The sequence below is a fragment of the Taeniopygia guttata genome, chromosome 2, assembly GCF_048771995.1.
Source record: "Taeniopygia guttata chromosome 2, bTaeGut7.mat, whole genome shotgun sequence".
In the NCBI taxonomy this organism is placed as follows: Eukaryota; Metazoa; Chordata; class Aves; order Passeriformes; family Estrildidae; genus Taeniopygia; species Taeniopygia guttata.
Window position 1 is genome coordinate 149,119,649 of NC_133026.1, and position 16,217 is coordinate 149,135,865.

General features: G+C 42.6%; 1 protein-coding gene across 11 annotated transcripts in view; it reads right to left on the minus strand.

The window, feature by feature from the left end:
* TSNARE1 (t-SNARE domain containing 1) overlaps positions 1 to 16,217 on the minus strand; it is a 451,136-nt gene that overhangs the window by 424,522 nt on the left and 10,397 nt on the right. For 6 of the 11 annotated variants that reach the window (XM_072925081.1, XM_072925074.1, XM_072925078.1 and 3 more), the window contains exon 2: positions 11,659 to 11,751. The exons of 1 other annotated variant lie outside the window; for it this stretch is intronic. The gene's annotated coding sequence lies outside the window, so the exon portion shown is untranslated. Of the gene's footprint in view, positions 1 to 11,653; positions 11,752 to 16,217 lie in introns of all 11 variants that reach the window. 4 more of the 11 variants (XM_072925076.1, XM_072925080.1, XM_072925075.1 and 1 more) reach the window with 2 other exon arrangements.

Sequence of the window (16,217 nt, forward strand, 5' to 3'; positions counted from 1 at the left end):
GATGCATTTCTTGACATTCCCCTCCAGGAAAGACATCTTGAGCTGAAAGAGAAGTCTTTACTACTTGTTCCCATGGCATTGCCTCCAGACACTCATCCCATAATTTTCTGTTATGTTTAAACAAAATGGCCCCATGGCTGTGGAGTGACAGATGCCACTTTTTCAGCCTTTCCCAGCAACATGGTGATGATCATCACAAAGAATGACAGTGATACAAGAAACATCAGAGGCCTGTGCTGAAATTCCCTTTTACTGGTCCCATTGTCCCGCCTTTTCAGCTGCTCCTGTAACTTGAAGCTGTTGCAAAGCTTAAACAGATCAGAGAAAAAAGAAAAATTAATTTTAAAAAATCCTAAATCGTAACTATTAGCCTGAAAATCAAGGGAAATATTAAGGGTAGGAACACTTCTGCTATGAAGACAGGCTGAGATAGTTGAGGCAGATCATTCTGGAAAAGAGAAGGCTCCAGGAGGCCTTAGAGCCCCTCCCAATACCTAAAAGGAGCCTACAGGAAGGGTGGAGAGGGACTTTTCACAAGGGCATGAAGTGGTAGGACACAGAGGAAATGAATTAAATCAAAGGAGAGTGGGTTTCGATTAGTTATTAGGAAGAAATTCCTTCCTGTGAGAGTGGTGAGGCTCTGGCACAGATTTTCCAGAGAAGCTGTGGCTGCCCGCCCCATCCCTGGAAGTGCCCAAGGCCAGGTTGGATGGGGATTGAAGCAACCTGGGACAGTGGAAGGTTTGGAACAAAATGGTCTTTAAGGTCCCTTACAACCCAAATTATTCTGAGATTCTGTGAATCAAGGAAAGAAAAATAATTGAATACCAATGTGGAGAAATAGACCAAAGCACAACACTTGCAGCAATTACCCAGTGAGTGGATTATCTATGAGTAAACAAATGGGAAACCAACCAGGCTTTTGGTTTCTCCTGTGGTGGAGGGGGCAAGTAGACACAGCAAGTGGCAGATGAAGTGTTAGGAGATGAAAGGCACATCTGTGGAAAATGAGGGGCCTTCTACTCACTCTTCAGCAGATGGAGTGTGGAGAGCAGATGGAGATGTTCCTTCTCAGGATTGTGTTTTAGCCATTTCTTTTGTGACATCCTGGCTGGTGTCCCCATCAACAGCAAGGCTGGTCTTGAGGGTGTAACCAAAAGTAATGGAGTTAAGCACTAATGCTCCAGTTCTCCAGTCACTTTCATTTGGCAATACAATGTTAAGGGTTGGACTTAATCTTCTTAAAGGTCTTTTCCAACCAAAATTATTCTGTAATTCTCAACTGGGCCATGAAGAGGGATGTAATACCTGCCCTATGAGGAAACACTTAGAGAATCTGGATTATTCAGCCTGGAGAAGCAAATGCTTCAGGGTGACCTAAATTGTGGCCTTTCAGTACGTGAAGGGGGGGCTACAAGAGAGCTGGAGAGGGATGTGTAGTGATAGGACAAAGAGGAATGGCTTCAAACTTAAATAGAGCAGGTTTAGATTAGATATTAGGAAGGACAAATTGTTCCCTGTGAGGGTGGTAAGGTCCTGGCACAGGCTGCCCAGAGAAGCTGTGTCTGCCCCAACCCTGGGAGTGTTCAAGGCCAGGCTGGACAGGGCTTGAAGCAACTTGGGATAGTGGAAGGTGTCCCTGCCCATAGCAGCGGGTTGGAACAAGATGATTTTTAAGGTCCCTTCCAACTCAGGTCATCCTGTGATTCCGTAACTTTTATATACATACTCCGACAAGCACCAGAATATCAATGTGCTACATCACAAAAACCCCCTGTGAGAAGCAGGTGTCCCACAACCAGAGGCCTGAAGACTCAGTTCTTGTTCCCAACTATCCTGTACCCAACCAGCAAATGCCACGGTTTGCTTCCAACATAAATCTGTTGTGCTCCAACAAATGGATCTGCCACATTACTGTTTCATTGCTGAAGAAATCTGAACCATAATTAACAGAAAAGTGTCCTTCAGTTAAACAGTGACCTTATTTTTGTCACTTTAATCCAAAAATTAGATCTATATCATTCATTGCCTGAATTTGCTTTTCTATTTTAAGGATTTCTCACTGTCTTGACTGGAAACAAAACACAGGGTCTTGTTTGCAGTCAAGTCAGAGCAAAACTGATGAACGCCAACACAGCTGGATCTCAACAGCCTTTCCGCTAAACTGCCGTGTCAAAATTAGGGGAGTGACAGAGATTACCAAGAAAAATACAGCAACACACCTGTAGATGCCCAATCAAAAGTTATTTCATGGAGAGGGAAACAATTCCAGGTGCAGAGGAAGCATGCAAAGAAGGCAGACATAGCAGAGTTTGCATTTGTGCAGCTGCCTTTATTGCAATGACCCTAATTGGCATTTCCAGATGTGAGGCAGGAAAATCAGCTGACAGGAGCATCTTTGCCTATAACCCTAGAAAACCTAGGTTAAAGAAGATACAGGGCTCTATACAAGTCATATGTGAAGAAAAAAAAATTAAATTAAAAATCCCTCCTTCTTTCTTTTCCACATATTGAGCTGGTTTAAGCAGTCCACGTTCTCCCGTTGCTACCAGCAGCATTTATTTATCACCGTCCTCAATTCTGAAAGCAAACTCCAAGCGATAATGCACAATCTCCCTCCAAAACCAAACTGAGATGGATGGAGGACAAGAGGTATAATTTAAGACAGTTTACATTGCTCACAGTACCAGAAGCACTGCATTCAGGCTGCAGGAAAGGTCATTAGTAAATTGAAGGCAGCAGAAGATAAGAGAAAAGTTTACAAACAACATTTCAAGAGGAAAAAATGAGCTTATTTGGCCATTCAGGGAAAAAAATAAAACAACCAGAAAGAAAGTCTGGGTGTGCAAGAGCCTTCCTCACTCCAGGAAGAGGAGTGAGCTCATCTCCAGTGCTCATGATGGAGCACACAAGATCTGCATCAGTGCCATCAATAGTAGCACCCAGTGCGACAGGAACCTCCCCTCCTTGGCAAAGTCATCCATACCAACAGAACAGTTTGGAGCCATCTCCTGCCTCCCAGATGGCTCATTCCTGTTAGTGCAGAAGTCTGGGGAGCCAGGATCTCCCTGCAGCAGAGTGCATGGGATTGCTGCCCTGGGCTGGCTACGCTTCAGCTTTCAGCCTTTTTGTGAACGCTACAGGAGATAAGCACTGAGATACAGGAGATAAGCAATGTAAAGAGTTCACTTCATCCCTCCTGAACGTGATCATCTGATGAAAACACCATTTCTCAAGTAAAGGAGAGGCTCTCTAAGTAGTTTTTTTGGAAGAACACGATGAAAGTCTGCACTGCCTGTAGCCTGGTCTAGTGGAAAATTCCCTATCCATGGGTGTGGGTTGGAAGGGACGTCAAAGGCCATCCCATTCCAACCCAAACCATTCCATGATTCCATGTCATCAGTGGACAACTGACACACACGGGCTTCAGTGGATTTTCCATGGTCCAAAGTCCAGCTGGGAGAAAGGTCTTTCTTGTGAGGAGACACCGTGGGAGCCAGGCCTGGTTAGTCTGGAGAAGACTGAGAGGGGATCTCATCAATCCACACAAATATCTCCATGACAGGAGTCAAGAGGATGGTGCCAGGCTCTTTTTATGGTGCTCAGCAACAGTACAAGGTCAGTGGCCATAAACTAAAACACAGCAAGCTCTACCTCAGCCTGAGGAAGAACTGCTCTTCATGGAGAGTGGATGCCCATGAAGAGCAGCCCAGGGAGGGCGTGGATCTTCCCTCTCTGGAGACATTCCAAACCCACCTGGATGTCTTCCTGTGTCACCTTGACTTGGCAGGGTGTTGGACTGGATAAACTCCAGAGGTCCCTTCCAACCCTAAAGATTCTGTGAATACATGAAGAAACTAAACCTAGCAAGACAGGCTGAATCTCACCCTGCTTTCCTTTCTAAATTTGGACTATCCGCATGGACACACTTGCCTTGAAACACCTGAGGATTTCTAAAACACAGGTAGTCACCCTGACCTCACAGAGGCACTACTTCTCATAATCAAATTCCTTGACATTTTGATCAGTTCCAGGGGAGGAGAGGGCATACACCAAATATATGGAATGTAAAGTAATTCAGTTATTTTGCATCAGGAAGACTATGGACAATGTCCTAAATGTCCAACTTTCAGAGCATCTTGAAAAAAACTATGTCAATTCCACTCTTTTTTTGGCCAACACAAGGCTTAGCAGTGAGAAACCCACACATCTCTCTTGTGCATAAAACTGAGGACTGCAGAAATCAGCAGTGAATCCCCACCTATGTCCCCTACAAAAAGCTTCCTGCCATGACAACCCCTGTTTTCCTACTCCATATCCCCATGCTTCTGTCACAACCTCTCCACACCCTCCCTGTATCCATGGACACTTCCCCTCCTCAGCTTCAGGACCCATCTATGCCTCAATTTGTTCTCCAAAGCATCCAGAGAGGCAGCAAACAACCCACATAGGTAATCTAGACCTGGACATATGTTAACTGATCGACTGCATGATACCAAAAAAACAGTCAGTCAGTAAATTTGCCTGAATTTAGCTTGAGGACACTGAGATATTAAGTCCTTACGTGTTTGGTGAATACATACATTGGTGGTTGGGTGGAGGAGAAAATCAGTGAACTGTATTTTTTTCCCTGATGTGATTAACTCAACCAACCTACTTCAGTGGAAGAGGCAGAAAGACATCGACAGAAGAAAGCCTTAAAAGAAATGAGACTTCAAACTATCAAAAAAGTAACAAAAAATTATTTCTGTAAACAACCCAGTAGTGCTTTTCCGCTCTCACTTTCAGACCTGGGCCCCAAATATTCTGTTTGTATTTAATTTTCTGGTTCGTCAAGTAGAAAAATAACCCACTCCTGAGGCTTTCAGCTTTATTTAAGCACTTGGTTAGGACTGAGCTGAACACTCAAACCTGTCATTGAGGTTTCAGGTGCTCTCAGCTCCCATTTACACTCTATGAAGGCTTTGCTCTCCATATCACAGACAATCACAGAATCATTAAGGTTGAAATAGACCTCCAAGATCATCTAGTCCAACTGTTAGCCCAGCATCACCACCATGTTCACCACTAAAACACATCCTCAAGTGCCATATCCACATGTTTTTGGAACACTTCCAGGGATGGTGACTCAAGCACTTCCCTGTGCAACCTTTGCTAATGCTTAACAACCCTGGCAGTGAAGAAGCTTTTCCTAAAATCCAATCCAAACCTCCCCTGGTTCAACTTTAGGCCATTTCCTCTCATCTTGTCACTTGTCACTTAGAAGAAGAGACTGACACCCACTTCAATACAACCTCTTTCCATGTAGTTGTAGAGAGTGATAAGGTCCCCCCTGAGCCTCCATTTCTCCAGGAGAGAATGACACTATCCAGAAGAAACCACCCTCCATTCTACCACATCAACCAAGGTCCCACCATGTCCCAGTAGCTGAAACTCAGGTTCTTCAAGATTAATTTAACCCAAGAGCAAGAACAAGCTGCTGCATAAGAGTTGAAACTGTTGTCTATCCAAATTCTAAGCATTTTTAAAAATTATTCTTGGTAGGGTTTTGATTGGAATGCATCAGACTCTGGTGTTGGCTTAACACACCAAGGCCAAAATGTTGGACAGGGCTGAAATCCGTGAATCCACTTCTAAGACAGTGGAGCCTTGACTTTTAGTGGCCTAAAATTGTGCAGAAAGGCATCTTCAGGCTGCAGCTCTGTGATGAATTAGCTCTGACAAGGAAGGGAACTCAAGACCTCCCCACAGCACTCCCTCCCTGCCCCACACCATGGCTGCCTGCCTCTCCACTCTCTTGTTAATACAGGGACCAGCAGCTAGAGCTGTAAATCAGATCAATGAAACATTCAGTTAAAAATAACAGCCCAAACCTCCTCCATTGCAGGCGGGCCTTTCGGATCACAAATGATGAAAGCACATTTCTAAAAAAAGCGAGCTGAGCTGAGAGCGATTTCTGAGAAGGTGGCAAAATAAACAGCCCTGAGCCCAACCAGCAGAACAAGGGCTGGGCTGCTCCAAGCATTGCTGGGGCTACAGAATAACCCTGGCAGTGGGAAAACAGGTCTCAACACCCCCAGTTAGTGTCTACCTGTCTCAGAGATGGTGCCTGGCTCCCATCCTGGTGATGCTGTAGGAGCAGGACATTCAGAGGACACCACCACTCTCCATTGTGAGCTAACCTTTGGGCATCTCCTTTCCCACTGGACTGTGTTATTCATGCCTTGTTGCTGGTAGACAGGGAGAAAAAGTCAGGATGCAGCTTCTGGGGTCAAGAAACAGCATCCTTGTGGTACCCACAAGCACTCGGCCTGTGGTGCTTACTGAAACTGTGAGGGAAAAAAGAAGCAACATCCCTGAGGTTTCTTACAACTATTTTTATAATTGATGCTGGGAAAGAGGAGAGGGAGTGGGGAGTAAGTTTTTTTTCTCCTTTTTTCATGTCATCTAAGCACCCTCTAAACAAACAACCAGCTGTCTTCATCCTGCAATCCAGATGGATGTCCCTCTGCAACAGGGGATGCACCACAGCATCTCACCTCGCATTTCCAATGCCAGGATTCAATACAGCAACTGCAACTTTTAATGCCTTTTACAAACATCTAATTCACTCTGTATTAATCCCTCAGAGCAGCTACTCCTTCATTTTACCCTTGGAGACATCAAGCTGAAATATTCATCAGCTTGAACACAAAAACCTACAGCTCTAAGCAGTTGTTGAGGACAGAGGACGGGCTGTTACCCAGTTCTCTGATATATACAGCAGTATAACACCATCCTTGCAATAAAAGTACAGAATGAGCCTCTAAAGATGCCTTTTTACTAGATGTTTGTAAGTGGATTTAGGTTTAATGACAAACTCCTCTTGCTTATTTCCCGCTTTTACTCATCCTTCTTTTTGGAGGAGGGTGGCTGACAGGGGCTGTTCTTCCTCAAGCTCAATATTAAATAAAAGAAATTCAGAAATATATTGAAAATGCACTCTTAAGTCATGGCATAAGGCATATTTCAAATGAATGCAGCTGAAAACCTGCAAACTATCAAAAAGCTATTTTAATAAGGGATTTTCACTTACTCGAGACATTGAAGACATTGACACAATTTCTAAAAAGATTAATCTCTTCCAAGTATTTTAACTCAATTAAATTGACAAAATCTCCAGCACGTGAAGGTGACAACAACCCCATGGTCCACATTTCCAGTCTTCCCAGGCTACAGAGGACTTCCCAAAGCTCACTATTTGAGGGAAAGCTTTCAGGCAGTCTCTCAGCTGACTCTTGCAGGCCACATCCAGATATGCCCAGAAATCTTTAGTATTGAAGGAGCAAACCACAGGAGTGTGCATTAACTCATGTGTGCATTCCACATCTCAGCCACAACAAATCACAAACACGGAACAGGACCTGACACACACTATTTAATTTGACCTTTGACTACAACAGAGCCAAAGCAAGGTGACTCCAGCCCATAAATATTCCTGACTCCACCAGCATTGAAGATGTTCAGACTTCAAATCTTGAAGGGAAGCAAACAACAGCATCAAATCCCTGCAGTTGTTTCACCTTATATAGGCAGAAGGGAAGTGTTGACACTGAAGCGATGCTTTGCAGTTCAGGCAATCTGTGTTCAACTGCCAGGCTTGACTAAGCTCTGGATGCAGCAGGAGAATTAAAGAGAAGCCACAGTCCTCTCACCTCATCCAAAGCATCCTGGAGCTGCAAAATGCACAGGAGAGACTCCTGGCTGAATGGGATGTCACTGTGCTTCAGTACAGCACAGAAGGGAAAGGACCTGCATCATCTTCATTTTTAACATTCAAGAAGATTAAATTATAATAGTCCCAAAAATCAAAAACATAGAAAGATACAACAATTGTAATCAAGGTGGCAAGAAACTGGCAATGTGTTCACCACTAGAACAGTTTGGGAGTTACCCAGAACCAGTTCATACCCTTGATCAAGGCATTTCTTTGCATCAGCCTCCTGCAGTAGGCAGATAAAATGTAGCTGTTCCATCTACATAAAACGTGTTTAGATACATAAATCCTGGCAAAGTGGCTTTTTATTTTGAGGCAAAACCAGAAAGAATTATACGCTGCATTAAATATTTTCTTCTTTGTCCTCTTCTCGACTGTCTGCAAGATCAATTAAAGTGCTTTTGCATAAAACAGGCAGAGCAGAACACGTTCCAAAAAATAAATAAATAACGACGCCACTCTTTGCTTTCAGTATGATGCCTGAAGAAAACAAGCGTAACGACTTAAAGATTCCCACAGTGAAAAAGAAGAAAATGATGAAGGTTTAATCATACACTTACGAGGCAACAAAACGCATTTCTCAAGTCTTAATATCTCTTGTGAAATTTTAAGCACTCAAACACAAAATATTAGCAACAAGCTGCAGCAAGCTGAGTCGTTTCCCCTGCCCTCACACAGAAATATGTGTGAGTCCCTCCCTTGTACTCACACACACACATTTGCAGTTTCCATCACTTTTCTGTTTGCAAAAATATCCCAAGGAAACTATGAGCGTTTAAGACGTTATGATTTAACACGTTCCTTGCCTTATGGAGGTCTCGCCATCCTGGAGCTCAGAGACCTCTCTGTCCAGCTGCATTGCAACATCTGGAAGCACCAGCACGATTTCCCCGCAGGCTGACCAGCAATGGGACTCATGGCCACAGCCTCAGCATGGAGAGACAACCTTCAGATCAACTGCTCCCCCAGGTACCAACAGGGAACGGGGGAAAAGGGAGAGAGATCACCCCACCAAAAATCTCAAGACCTCCTTTCCTCTCCCTCAGAATGCCCTTCATCACAGCTGTGCAGGGCAAGGGAGGCACTGTTCCCATCAAAACCCCATCATCATAGGTTATGAGGAAGAAATATTTTATACTGAGGATGGAGAAACATTGGGACAGGTTGCCCAGAGAAGCTGGATGCCCCATCCCTGAAGTTTTCAAGGCCAGGATGGGGCTTGGAGCAACCTGGGACAGTGGGAGATGTCCCTGCCCATGGCAGAGGGGCTGGAATGGGATGATCTTTAAGATTCCTTCCAACCCAAGCTATTCTATGATTCTGTGACCCCATCTGGCCCCAGAGATTTGTAGTGGCCTAAGTGGTACAGCAGGTCACTGACCATTTCCCCTTGGATTCTGGGGGCTTCGCTCTGCTCCATGTCCCTCCAGCTGTGGCACTCATCCCACCATGTTTCTCTCATGGCAACTGTGCCATATTTTTCCAGTTGCACAGGGGCTTCCAGCTCCTCCTGTTTGTTGTTCATGCTGTGGGTACTGGTGCAGCTGGGCTATTGTCCCCACCACCTTTTTTTGGGAGAAGGAGCCCTAATTCCTAAATGGCCATTCCCATGATTTCAAACACATCAATAACCCTGGTGCCTTTGCTGCTGCAGGGTTCTCCATCCCCTACCTCCACTGAGTCAGCAGAACAAAGGGCCTCACTCACACAGTGTCCCATGATAAGAAAACCCAAAAATCTGCTGGTGACACCAGGCTCAGGGCCAGGTATTGATGTACTGGATCTTCCTGCTTCCCCTTCATCATTCCCTACAACTGGAAGGGTAGAGAAGAACACTACGTGTGTTCCTGATCCCTTAACCAGTCAACCTCATGACAAAACACAAAAGAACTGAGAGGAGAGAGAAATCACTTCTCTACACAATTGAAACAGGACGAGAATAACTTGCAATAATAAAATAAATCTAAAAAATAAGCCCACATGAAAAAGAAAACCAAATATCCAAGAAATGAAAACAAAAGCTAAGAGGTGAATAATTCATCTAGGCAATGTGCAGTGCCCATATTCTACCTGAATTGCTTACACAGAAAGTTCATGGTTTAATCAGAACTGCTGGAACAAGAAAAACCAGAGTCATAAGTACAACATTTATCTTGAGTAAACGAAATAGGTCTCTGTGTAAGGCATTTTCATTTAAAACAGAAAAAAAAATAGGTTGCAGTTTGTGACATGACCAGCAAGGGGAGTCGGTGCCCAGAGCTTTGAGGGAACCACGCAGATGCAGTTTTGGCTGGAGAAAACTCAAATAAACAATTCTGAGGTAGTGACATTGATAAAACATTGAAGACTGCCAGAGGATGCTGGAAGATGATGGACAGAGAGCAGAAAACCCACTAACCTGGAAAAGAGAGAGGGCTTGAGAGATACTGGAGTAGAAAAATAAATTGGTTGGAAATTGGACTTTCTGTCCCTGCTAGACCTACTGGAGAGCATGTAATAAAGAGCTCTTAGAGGGAAAAAGGCAAAGGACAAATGAAATCAAGCCAGGATGGATCTTACAATAAGAATATAAGGGTTAATCTCAAAGTATTTCCAAGCACAATATTCACATGAAAAGACTTTGGCCAGTTCCTCTGTTGGCCTTGAGGAGACATCCAGGAGGGTACCAGAGAAGGTGTCAGAGAACAAGGGCTAACCAGGCACCTTATCACTGAGCCCCAGAACCAGAGCAAATAGGGAAACAACAAAACTATTAAACACAACTATTAAAAACAAGGAGTGGGATTTTAATAATATTATCCAGCATTTAAAGCAGAATGCCAGCAGTAGGAACTCATTAGGCTCTGTATGGGGAGCAGCAGCAAAATCACTGCTGCAGCTCCAGCCATGCTGGGCTTGTCAACAGAAACGGAGCCACCCTGGGCTCCGGGGCCACCGGGAGGGACACTCAGAGCTTTCCTTCCTCTGCCCCGTTAACTCATTAACCTCGTATTTACTCTGTTGTTGGTAATTACTCAGAACGTTAATAGGCACAATTTATGAATATTATTTACTGAATGTTACAAATCTCTTCAGCTCTGTGTATGAATCGGGGCTGGAACAAGCCAATGTTCCAAGTGCTATGGAAAACGGAAGTAGAGAAATGAAAAATATTTTTAAAATTTTAAAAAACTTTTTTTAGGATGTGTTCCAAATTTCTTCAGTATCTTTAGTTTCTTTGTGCAAGATAATTAATTCAGATAAATATATATAATCCATCCATTTTACTAATTCTACATTTTAACAAGGAAAAACAGACACTAAACCAAAAATACCCAAGAAAAGACTTATTTCCTCCTATTAAGCTGGAGCCCATGAAACAACTATTCCAGCCATGATACAAATTACCGTTAACGATATTCCAGGTGGGAAAAACAGATGCAGTTTAAGAAAACTGTTATTGCTGTTAAAGAACTCCATAGGTTTTACAGACACAGTCTGTTACACCTTGAAAAATGGAACTTTCACTGACCATCTGTTCCTAGCAGAGAACACCCAACAATTCTGGCTTTGGCCAGAAAGCCCAACTCAAAGTCAACACACCATGAGGAGGGGACATCCCAGAGCTTAATGCACAACCAAGATCAGATGTCGGGGGAGAATGTGGATGGAGATCTCCCAATGGTAACCAGTTAAAACAAAGAAACCACTGCAAGAGCAGAAAATGTGATCCAGAGGTGAACATCTGCAAGAGCAAAGCCCACAGCATTCCTACACCCCAGCTCCAGAGTCTCCTCTACAACATGCAGCATCACCTCCAATAAGCTGAAAGGATATGGAGCAAACCAACCAAAATCAAAGAAAAATAATGAAATTAGAAGGATTATCAAAATAAAAAAAGAAAACTGCAAAAATTACCTCACCCACAATTTATTCTGCTGTGTTGTGGAGAAACTTGTTGGGAACTTGGCAGCAATAACCCAATGGACCCAAGGCCCAGCTCAGCAGTATTGCTCCTGTTTAGATAAAAGGGAAAATAAAAAGAAAATCAGATGTGAAAAGAACAAACAGGCTTTTATCTGCTCTGTTTTCCTCAGTCTGAAGCTCAGGGATTCCCAAGACCGAGGTTTTAGCTGTATCTTTAGACTCAACTGGGAGTTTTCACACCCTGTGAATTTGTTAAACATATCCACATATTAGGCAAGTTTTGCTTTTGGCCTACACAATATCTGTTGACAATGGAATACACACCAAAAAAAAAGGAAACAAAAGAACATTTCTTCCCTTTCATTTCAGGGTGCAAACATTAAGGGATGCCTAGCGAAACACAGCAAGTAATTTTCATTTTCTGCCATTTGTGATTTTGCATTATTGTCTTTTCCCCCTGTTTAGCCATGTCATACTTTATTGTCACTATCAGCCAGTTAAACTGGTTTTATTATGCTTTTACTACATTTTTACTACATTTCCTACAAAAAGGAAACCTGTGCAACTATAGGGATTGCTGAGAGAGAGCCACACCACTGAGACAACCACATGGACACAGCACTGGACTTTTGAACATTTTCAGGGATGATGATTCCACCACTTCCCTCAGCACTCTGTCCAATGCTTTACCACCCTATCAGTGACTAAATTTTTCTTCTATCCAATCCAAACCTCCACTGGTGCAACACGAGGCCATTTCCTCTCATCAGGAACAGCATTCATAAGGATCCAGAAACTCAGATAACTCTGGAGACTGGAATGACATCATAAACTCATTTCCCACATACACTTTCACAACTCTTTGTCGGTTTTTTTTTTTTCCCAAATTTGGAAACTAATGCTCCAGAAGAAATTTAAGACATTTTTAATGCAGTTTATTATGTTTTAATAAAAAATAAATGAGAAAAGAAGAAAAAGAATTGCTTAGGCAACTCAGGTAGAGGCCCTTATACACTGGGCAAAGTACAGAAATAAAAATATTAGACTTTTTACAGCAATTATTCCTCAAAGAAAGTGTTTTAATGAAAATGCTGATATTTTGGGCTTGTTTTAAGCAGGAGAAGCATCACCACACAGGAGACAGCTTTCCAGACTAACCATGAAAGCCTTCTACTCCCTCCTTATAATGGGATGGTGGAGAAAGTAAAATCACATGGGATGACAGTAGGGCCAAAGAAAGCAGCAAAGGATGCCAAAGGAGCTCCTACCTCGAGTTTTTCTACCCTTAGAAAAACCATCCAATTACCCTTTCCTCCTCTTTGATTACACAATCGACTTCAACACCCTCAAAAGCCAACACCTCTAAAACATGGGGAAAAATAATGATTAAGAGCCTTTAAGTTAAAGTACAGTACCCAGAACCAGCTTTCAAAGACAGGATAAATAAGCAAGACCTTTAAATTTTAAGATGTTGCTCAGCAGCACTTTGTCATGCCACATCACACAACACTTTTTCCTTGTTATTTCTCTGGCCAAAGGTCAAAATTCCTCTTCCCAAGAGACAAGCCTTCAGATAAAAAGAGTGGTGAAACTTTTACATCCAAGTAATTTGGGAACAATCCACATCTCCATCTTGGAGACCTTCCTACATGTGATTTATTGCAATTGAAGGTGAGGAGAAAAAAAATGACAAAATTTGTCTCAACAAATTAAAACAGAATTATTTCTGCAGCACAGAGTCCAGCACTGAAATCTCAGGATGTTCATGGATGCTAAGGTAGGAGTTTTTATCACCCTCACGTAACCTTGGGGCAAGCATTTTTAAACTGCCTGTACAAGCAAAAAAAATTTCAATTTTTCCGAACTACCTAAGCCATGGCACACCCAATCCTGCCAAGTGGGGATTCAGGTCCTTAAGTATAGAAACCTGGTAGTCCAATTTCCCAGACATATCATTATCCCCATCTCCCAGAGCACCCAGGGCAGCCCTAGAGGATGAAAACCAATACTGGAATGATCAAAACCACACCACACTGCACATGAGACTTCTTGCCCATCCATCTTCTCCTTATCTCATCCTCTCACCAGTTCCATCCCCCGAATTGACATTTTCTTCTCCAATTCAATCTTTTTCTGGTGGTTTCTCCTCAGCAGGGCCTCTCCTCTGTGTCCCTCTTGCATTCTCCATACAGGAATGCAAGAGGGACGTGATCCTTGGTTGGCATCCACTGGAACAACTCCATTACAGGGAGGAATTAATGACAACTCTGCCTACCTGCAGGTTTTTGGATTTTTTTTTAAGCCATCGTGTATGTAACTCACATGATGTCAGTACAGGAATATCACACTAAGGCTCTGGAAAGTAAGGGGCGGGTTTTCCTCGTTCCCATGGTTATCAGCAATTTTAATGACCAACCTAAATAAAAAGGCTGGAAGAGAGAGAAAGTAGGAAGGAGTGAGGTGGGCGTTTAATTTTGATTGACAAGACAGAGCAGAACTAGTTAAGATCTGTCAAATGCTTGCTGAGGATCACAAATCCTCAGCACATTCTACGGCAGACAGAATTAGTATAAATGCACAGCTTTACAAAAATATTTCTTATCTGCTGAGATCAGATTTCAGCATTTCAGCTGCCCCACAGAAAGCAGCTGATGTCGTAACTACCAAAGGAACTAAGGTAGGGCCAGAAAAAATACATGCGTATTTTAATTATTTGTATTTGATTTTTAAGTATTAACATCTAAAATGTCTTAATATGTCTTAATTTTTGTCTATATATATAAATAAATATAAACATATATAAATAAAATTTTTCTATAAAATGACAGCATTCTCAAGATTGCTAATTACTAAGACAACAATTTTAAAGGCATTTTCAAAGGCACCACTTTGGAATCATATCTGCATCACATGAAATGTTGTATAAATACAGAATACGGAGATAATTCCTGCAATAAAGACCTTAAAATAGGAGACTGAACGCAGAAGGAGTTGAACACAGATTTGATGGGAAATTTCAGGAAACACAATCTGGAAAGACAAAAACACTGGCATGACAGTCAGCTGTGATGTTCCCAGATACACCACCAAAAAACAAGCTTCAGGGAAAATTAAGAACATTCCTACAAATGAAATAATCAAGAAGGAAGAATAATGGAGAGGTGGAGACTCGGAGCATTTCAAACTCAGGAGCAGAGTTTCATGACCTTGGAGGGAAGAATCAATATCTCATCAAGGCACAAGGCAGCATGAGAAGACTAAACCAGCATCTTGTGTTTAAGGCCAGGGAGAAGAAGGATGCACAAAAAGACAGACACAAAGGAGACCCAAGATGTGCCTGAACCAAACTCAAAAGATGTTTTTCTTGTTCTCACTTGGCTCCGTTGAGATGCAAGCAGGACACGGTGATCTTCACAGGGCCACACACCCATGAGCTTTGCTGTTTTATCAAATGATGTTAGAATTTTAAGGAGAAAAAACTCGGCAAGAGAGAATGAGGTTACAAAAGAGGGAAGTCAACAGCTCCTGAGATGCCTGCCAACAGGATCTGCACTTAAAGCGTGTAGTTTTGGCAGAGAACATTCTCAAAATCTGATATTTAAAAGTCTCATGGTGTTGGAACATGTAATTAAAGGAAAAGGATACAAGTGAACTAAGATCTGATCAACACAAACTTGTATCAAAGTCAGAATGTGTTCCCACAGAGTCTCAGCCACCTGGTTCCTCCATGCTTCACTTGAAGTGAGAAAAATTAGCTCCCAACTACTTTTATTCCCACTCAAAATCATCCCTCTCCAGCCTCTATAAGGGATGGATTTGTAACAGTCTTCAAGAATTAAAAAATTCAAAAACAACTCCAAAACTCACATGTTGTTTAATTTACTTGCCACTTTTCAATTCTAGAGCAACATATTTGTTGTGATATGAACTTTTCCTTCACCTATCAATGCCCAGGCATTGATGGGTGAAGGAAACAAAGAACAATGAAAACACCTACATGAACTCCTCAAGAACTGGAATAAATAAAATAATTCAAATCCTTCATCAAGAAAACCCCTGAGGAGAGGAAGGACTTGGGGATATTGGTGGATGGGAAGCTTGACATGACATTATAAATGGCAATGTGGCTGCTCCATCCCTGGAAGTGTCCAAAGCCAGGCTAGATGGGGCTTGGAGCAACCTGGTCTACTGGAAGGTATCCCTGCCCACAGCAGAGGGTCAGAACGAGATGATCTTTCAGATCCCTTTCAACCCAAACCATTCTAATATTCTACAAATTTACTGCTGTTTCCTTCCTAGTAGTGCCAACATGAACTCAACAGCCAAGAAAATAAAGAAAAAAAAAAAACAGCAGAAATAAAGAGTTCATATGTAATGTGATTTCTTACTGCAAGATTTCCAATAGCCAAACTATACACCACCAAGTTGAAGAGAAAAGTCTTGTGTGAAATCAGCTGGCACAAGTTCGTTTTTTCACCAGGTAATGCCTCAAAACCTCCCAAACCAACTCTGCTGCCATCAGAGCCACCTCTTCCTTGGACAGCGCCCAGGAACT